The following is an 8908-nucleotide window of genomic DNA, read 5'->3' as shown; positions in this document are numbered from 1 at the left end:
AGTATATATATACAAATGTATATATATGATTCGTCTCAAATTTCACCCAACAATGTTTTATATATATATATCGAACACTTGTTTATCAACTAAAAAATGTCAATGCCCTAAAACGACTTGAGAGATCTGTGAACCTTAAATTTTATCAATACAAATTAAACCACGATACAATTTCTGCAATCTAATTTTATTGAACCTATATGCTGAGAGTACCATGAGATGCGCACGCAGATCGTAGAGGTCACTAGCGTATTAGGTCTTATGAGGTCAAGTCATGGAATTTATCCCTCTTATGGTTATTTGAAAATAATGGATATCTTAATTGTTTTTAACTGGAAATTAATATATTTGTGACATTTGGAATACAAACTTTACGATTTGATATAGTTTTTTGATGGATTAATATTCTAACGATGTAGTTTGTGATGGATAATTTGTCACGTTGTCAGCATACATTTGTTAATGACATGGCTGAACATTCGAGCATTGACTCGGTATCGGAACTAACTGGCACGGCCAAGACTAGTTCAAAAAGTGACAATATTTTTAGCATTATGAATGACCACAGGCAACTTATTTCGCCAGGTTATGATAACAATATTAGTGGGTTTCAAGCAAGCATTGAAAACATTAATGTAGGAGGAGGAGCCATGAGCAATGCTCCTGTCACTCACACTCCGGAAGTAGTCACACCGGATATCTACAATATGCTACTGCAAAATCAATTGTATATCCAAACTTTGATGAAAAATCAGAATTCAAGAACTGATACTACACAAAGTTCCACAAAGGTAAATCCTAGACAATCGGCAACAATGGCCGGACCAAGAAAGGTCGTGAAAAATAAACCCACAAAGGATGATTACCAATCGCAACTGGACAGTTTGTTTGATAATGATATGAACAATAACCAAACTAAAAACATATCTGCACCGTCTGAATTATATTCAGATATTTCTAGTGACGAAAGTTACGATAGCGATGATGAAGCATGTTCTGAGAATGAAGTAGATAATGATATTGAAAAGGCAGAAAATGAAAATGTCTTAGAATCCATGAAAGACTTCATTAGTTCAGATGAAAAGACAGGTCCAAAAATTAATTCTGGTTTAGCCTCATACATGAACCAGGGACTGAGGACACGAGTCAATGAAGAAAAATACAAAGATCTCACAAAGAAATATGATAAGCCTGCTAATGTGAGCAGTCTAAAAGTCCCACGAGTCAACACAGGTGAGGATTTATGCAATTAAATTGCATTTTAATAAAAAATTTATCTTGTGAAAAATCAAGTGTATCTGCAAATAAATTTTTTATAATACAAACCATAATTTACATGGTAATAAATAATATAGTATTATAAATATAATTAAAAACTCGCAATAATTATCATGATTATGCGAAATGTGTACACGTATAAATATTGCGTAAAAATCCTTTACATGTAATTATAATATACACATTATAAACTTTTAGTGTATATATACTAAATTTATATTATAATTGTAGGTATTTGGAAACAAATGACACCACGGAATAAAGATGTGGATGTAAAATTACAACGTTTACAGAATCTTTTGTCTAAAACAGCTTGCCCATTGATGTATATGATGGATATGTTTGTGGATAAATCTTCAAAGAAAGAAGGAATGTCTAGAGAGGAACTGCAAGCATATGCAGTTACGTGCAGAGATACGTACCAGCTATTTCAAGCTTGTTATAGCGAAATAACCTTCAGACGAAGGAGTTTCATTAAGGGGGACATTCAACCCCAGTATAAAGGTCTGTGTGATGATACCACACCAGTCACTGACATGCTGTTTGGGGACGATATTAAGGAAAAAATCAAAGAGCTAGATGCGGAGCATAGTGTGTGTAAAAAAGTTGGGAAGGACCATAATTATACGTATGATAATCCCAAGAACTCATATCAGTCTTCTAACAGGGGACGTAGCCATCATGGCCATGGAGGGCGTGGATTTCCTCATAAATTTGGGAAAAGAAAACGCCACATTGATGGAGGAAAACCAATCAAAAGAATAAGGAAATATGATGATGATGGTTTTTTAGACCGCAGCAAGACATTCAACAAGAAGAAAAACAAAGACAAAAAGTAAATCATGTTATTTCTGATAGTGATGTAAGTACAAATGATCACTTGATTGACTTAACTGCTATAAAACTTCAAAATATTCCTAATAATTTTATTGGGGGGAAAATTTCAAAGTTTTTTCATCGATGGAAGGAATTAACATCTGACTATTGGATCTTAAATATTATTAAAGGTTATCAGTTAGAATTTGAAAACATTCCTACACAGCTTATAAAGCCATACCCACTTGTATTCAGCAGTGAAGAAAATGAATATGTACAAAAAGAAATAGATAAGTTTATTTCAAAAACAATTATTCAACCTGTTACTCCAATTAAGGATCAGTATGTTTCAAATATTTTTGTGAGACCCAAGAAAGATGGCACTTATCGAGTAATTTTAAATTTAAAACAGTTAAATCTTGATATTGAACAAATTCACTTTAAAATGGAAACTTTTAAAACAGCAATAACAAACATTACACAAAATTGCTGGTTTGGTTCTGTTGATTTAAAAGATGCATATTATTCTGTTAGCATCAATGAAAAAGATAGGAAATATCTTAGATTTTATTGGAATGAGGTTTTGTATGAATACACTTGTTTGCCAAATGGATTAACAACAGCACCGCGAATTTTCACAAAAATTTTAAAAGTTGTTTTTTCAAAACTGAGAAGTAAAGGACATTGCAACACACCATATATTGATGATAGTTTACTTGTGAGCAAGACCTTTTCTGGATGTCAAAGTAATATAATTGACACAGTACAATTATTAGATCATCTTGGTTTTACCATACATCCAGATAAATCTGTACTTCAACCTACTCAAATTATTGTATTTTTGGGTTTTGTGATTAATTCAATAACAATGTGTATTAGAGTAACAGAAGAAAAGGCAGACAATATAATTAAATTATGTAGTCGGTTAATTCTCAAAAAAGAGATTACAATAAGAGAGTTTGCACAAGTTATTGGAAAATTAGTAGCAACGGAACCAGGTGTACAGTATGCACCATTATATATAAAGTCTTTAGAAATTACAAAAGATATATTATTAAAACAAAATTATGGAAATTTTGATGCAAAAATGTCTTTGTCAGATGGAAATATTTCAGATTTAAATTGGTGGGTTAATAATATAAATAGTAGTTTCAAACCAATGACTTTAATAGATCCGAAGTTTATTCTTAACACTGATAGTTCAAACACTGGTTGGGGTGCAGTTGTGCAAGATACATTGTTCGAAACCAAAGGGTTTTGGTCATATGAAGAACAGAAAAACCATATTAATTTTCTAGAGCTTAAGGCAGCATTTTTAGCATTAATTTGGTTTTGTTCGTCAAGAAACAACATTCATGTAAAAGTGTATCTAGATAACATGGTCGCAGTGAATTATATAAATAAAATGGGTGGCCGCATTGTAAAGTTAAACAATTTGACAAAGGAATTGTGGATTTGGTGTATACAAAAAAAATTTGGGTTACTGCTTGTCATTTGCCAGGAGTTGCTAATATAGAAGCAGATAGACTATCGAGATCAATAAATGTGGATATTGAGTGGAAATTGCATGATGATGTTTTTAATAATATTGATTTTTTATTTGGACCACATGATGTAGATTTGTTTGCATCAAAATTTAATCATCAATTACCACGTTATTTCTCTTACTTTCCTGATAAATATGCTGAAGCAGTAGATGCTTTTTCTGTAAAATGGAGTAACATTAATTGTTATTGTTTTTCACCTTTCAGTCTGGTAGGGAAGATATTGCAAAAGGTGGACCAGGATCAAGCGGACATGACATTAGTGGCACCATTGTGGAACACTCAGAACTGGTTTCCACAAATACTTCATCGGATTGTGGCACAGTCATTTATAATAAACAGTCGAAAAAATCTTCTTTATCAATCCCAGAATCCAACAAAAGAGCATCATTTAGTGAAATTACGATTAGCAGTTTTCAGGATATCGGGGAAATCTTGCAAAATTATGGATTATCAAAAGAATCTTCCGAAATCATCATTGCATCTTGGAAACCAGCTACTCGACAACAATATTGGACATATTTCAAAAGATGGTTGTTATTTTGCAGTGAACGGAAAATTAATTCATTTAAAGCCACTGAGTTAAATGTTTTAGAATTTTTAACTTCGTTATATAAAATAGGTTTAGGTTACAGTGCTATTAATACTGCCAGAAGTATGTTATCTTCATTTATGTCTGTAAATCAAGAGAAAACTGTTGGGCAATGGCCATTGGTGAAGCGCTTTCTAAAAGGCATATTCAATCTTAAGCCATCATTACCCAGGTATCAAAGAACCTGGGATGTTGAAGTCGTGCTTAAATATTTGAAGACATTAACACCAGTTTATATGTTATCTTTACGTGTTTTATCATATAAGCTAGTTACACTGCTATTATTGTTAACAGGTCAAAGGTTACAAACCATTCATAGCTTAGATTTAGATGATATAACTGTTACAGATAGTAACATATATATAGATGTGAGAAGTTTATTAAAATGTTCAAAGCCAGGGAGGCATTTACAACCAATAGAGTTGCCAGCTTTTATTGAGGATAATAGTCTGTGTATTGTAACTGTTCTAAAAGAGTATTTAGTTAGAACATCATGTTTTCGGAAAACCCAAAAATTAATCTTGAGCTGTATAAAACCATATTCTCATGTGTCTAAAGACACTCTTGGACGTTGGGTTAAGATTGTTTTGCAAACGTCTAGTGTAGACATAACTATATACAAACCACATAGTACTAGATCAGCAAGTACATCTGCAGCACTACGGTGTGCTATTTCAGTAGATACTATTTTAAAAGCGGCAGGTTGGTCAAATGAATCAACATTCAGAAAATTTTATGATAAACCTGTATCTAAACAAAATTATAATGATAATTATAGTGTGAAGGTTTTGAGAAGTCATATTTTATCAAATTCTGATAAGTCTCATGTATAACATGAATAATGATAATACATATGTTAGATTTACAATTAATGACATTTTAAAGTTTAACATAACATGTGCATATGTCAATGTATGTTTGATTTACTTTACTTTTGTACTTTGATAGAATACAAAGTTGATACAACATCTTGTTTTTTAAAGCCTGAAAATAAATCATGATTGATGAGGCTGTAATAAATTACAGTGAACATGAGTAACAGATCACATATCTCTGAAATCTCATGGTACTCTCAGCATATAGGTTCAATAAAATTGTACAATTAAATGAGACTTACCTTAAGTCGAAATTTGATTGTAATTTTGTTGAACCTATTTATGCTGAGAGTTAACATGCCCTCCCTATCACTCGTATTCCCACCCAGTTTTCTTTTGGTGTATCATGTGCTTATGTGCTCTGTTACATTCTCTGAAAAGTGACCTCTACGATCTGCGTGCGCATCTCATGTTAACTCTCAGCATAAATAGGTTCAACAAAATTACAATCAAATTTCGACTTAAGGTAAGTCTCATTTAATTGTACAATTAAAATTGAATTTCTGGACCTTAAACAATACTACTTACACGTATAAACTGTAAATTTATGCAATACACAGATATCGTAAATCCTTAATATGGCGTCAGGTAAGATCATGAAAATAGCCAAATAAAAATATCCGAATTACATGCATCTAATAATAAAATCAAATCAATGATCTTTATCAAATGGTGTGATCATGTCCTTGTTGATAGTTCAGGTAAACAACATGCCCACTAATTGAGTATTTGACATATTCAAATCATGATATATTTTGTACACTTTTTTACATGTATAATCTATATTACTGAGGCCCCTCATGGGGGTGTCCGAGTAATCACATAATCAGAATTTTTTTGCCAATATAATCACATAATCATAAATTATTTTTTTAAACAAGATAATTATAATCAAAAATACAGTCCCAGATTATCAAATAATTAAATAATCATGGTATATTTGGTCTGGTAATCAAATAGTCACTATAAAAACGGCCAAGAAATCAAATAATCAAAAACCCTATGAGGATGCTCATTACTGCATTCCGTGTTGCAGGTCTTAAGTAAACTTTTCAATATACCAGTGTATGATAGACCTGAGGAATTTGTTATAATTTTTTTTCAATAATCATATGTTCTATTGTGTCATTAGTCATCTACTAATTATTTGATATGCAGGTTAATGTTCAAATTAAAACATTCCAAAGATAAATGTACATAATCATCAGTGACGGATTCCGGGGGCGTACAGGCCGGCGTTTACATACATTATCGTTAAAAAAAATTATTACAAATTTTGTAATTTACTACAATTAATAAATAGCGCGCGGCAATGGCACACATGGCTTTTCGTAGAATCAAATAATCGTGGAAAAATAAAGGGGGAACCGATCATGCATATATAGTAATATCAAATTTTAAATATAATATTAAATAAACATAAACATATAACCACAGGTACGAGACGAGATTTTTTTATATATATCATGTATATAGTCATAGGTTTGAACGTTGTTTCAATTTAGACTTGTTTATATTTTTTCGTTTGGGCTTGTATTATATTTGCCTTCGGGTTTATATGATCCGTTCATCCTATATTGACTCTTCAAAATTCAAGAGTCTATCCTAAATTGAGGTAAATTATATGGCCTTCCAAATACCGTTTCGAGTCCTAACATCACTGAAGAGACATTAATTGTCGAAATCCGGATATGGTGTACTAATTTTTGCACCTTTTGTTTGCGGTATACTATCTTTTCCGCAGGTTTATTGTTTTCTGTTTGTTATTAAATTAATAGTTAAGATCCATTTTGTTACATTTAGTGATCGGTTTATTTGGCAATCGCCAATGGCAGTCAGCAGGGTTTAAGAAACTCCGTTGTTCGACCTGCTAGTCAAATGCGTTTTGTTAAAATATACTTTTTCACTTTTTTTGTCTCTTGGAAAATGTTGTTTGTGCTGTATTGAGACCCCTCTACCAAGACATTTGTTTTGCATGCACACGTATATTTTTGGTTTTTATCCAGGTTTGAACGTTGTTTTCAATTTAGACTTGTTCATGTATATAGTCGATATAAAACAGTCTTTGGTTAAACATGTTAAACTTGATTTACAATAAATGTCACAAAATCACCATCAGATTGATTATAGAATTGTTATGAAAATGTTCTTGAGATACAATGTAACTATTTATATAACATTTTTAACAAGTGATAGTAAAGAAATCAATCAACTTACTTGTGTTGTACACGCTAGTTCTCCAAGAAACACATGTTACCGTAAAACAATCAATGTAACAGTATGATATCATATACTCTATGTATTATACATGTGTTATTAGTAATTTATGGCCTCATGACACGTTTTACAAAACAATTGTTTTTGCACACTCTTTATGTGTGAAGATTGACAAGGTTGTCAACCTAGCTTATCCTGAGTCACACCTAACCTCGGAAATTGTATATTGATCTAAGCATCAGAAGCTGGATTATGGGGCTCTCGAGGGAGTCAAATATAAATAAATTTCATTATCGGCATGTTAATCTATCGCTGCCACCACTGTGATGGTTATTGATTCCAGTGATGATAGAATCAAGATTACGTGAATTTATATCATCTAATAAGTCTAATGTACAGAATAATCAATGTTCCTTTCACCTAAATAGTCAGTGTATCGGGGTCTACAATATAACACTTTCAATCGTTTTAGGGTTGTATGCACATTTAAATTGTTTTTTTAATCACTTTTAAACAATGTAAGAAATATAATTATCAATTAGCAATAAGTATATCACATCTAACAACAAATCACTGTATGCATCTTTACAGGGAAGAACTTAATTCTGTATATGATACTTATGGAAATGCCAAGTGTGAAGGATTTTCAAAATTATTTTCTTTTTGGAAATTAATCTTTACAATAACATTTAAGGAAGTGTTTGTTGGGCTTTATTTTAATCATTGATAGTTTGTTTCCTGCTTGACATATAACACCCTCTAATAATAAAGTAATAGAAAAGCTCTTCAAGAACCACTATATTATATAAGTGTGCATCTTCACATCAAAGTAAAAATGTACTCTTACCATCCATATATTGCTCCATATACATGATATATTACCATATAAGGTATTGCAAACTGTCAAATCAAAAATATTTGTGTGCCTTTATAACTGCATTTTTTTAAGAATGGACGAAAAAGTGATTATTAATTCACTGCGATTTCAATAAGTGCTGGACATAAATAATGCTATAAAATTTTCCAATTTGATTTTTTTTTTTTGATTTTTTTATACCTATTCCGTCGCAATTTTCACAATAATAAAAACAGCACAAACATTTTTTTAATTGACGGCATTTAGATATAAATATAAACTTACTGGGCATTGATTTGCATAAATGATCTAGTTCTGGTAAAAAAAACTTACAAATCAAGATGATGCAATAAAATTTTAATTCATATTTCCTTGTTATAATTCCCCCACAGATCAGAATAATATCCTCAAAGTTCGACTAAATCTTGTAAACACAATCATACTTACATTGTTCTGCATCCTGCATCAAATATTCCAACATACAAATTAAAAAAAAAATATAGTCTGATGTAGAAAGTTCGAATATATCGTAGGCAGTGCAAGAAAGGGCTACCAATATCGAGTTTCTTGACTTGGGACAGGCATATGAACATGCAGTTTGGTTATACGAGCGAGTCTCATTAGTTCTATGTCCAGTGGCAGATTCAGGCTTGGTTAAAGAAGGAGTACACCAGGTCCAACCTTTTTTATTTTTTAATTTTGTTGTCGAATCGGTAAAAACAATTTGCCT

This window comes from Mytilus californianus, unplaced genomic scaffold, assembly GCF_021869535.1.
Source record: "Mytilus californianus isolate M0D057914Y unplaced genomic scaffold, xbMytCali1.0.p SCAF_13, whole genome shotgun sequence".
Lineage (NCBI taxonomy): Eukaryota > Metazoa > Mollusca > Bivalvia > Mytilida > Mytilidae > Mytilus > Mytilus californianus.
This window is presented reverse-complemented; position numbering follows the sequence as displayed.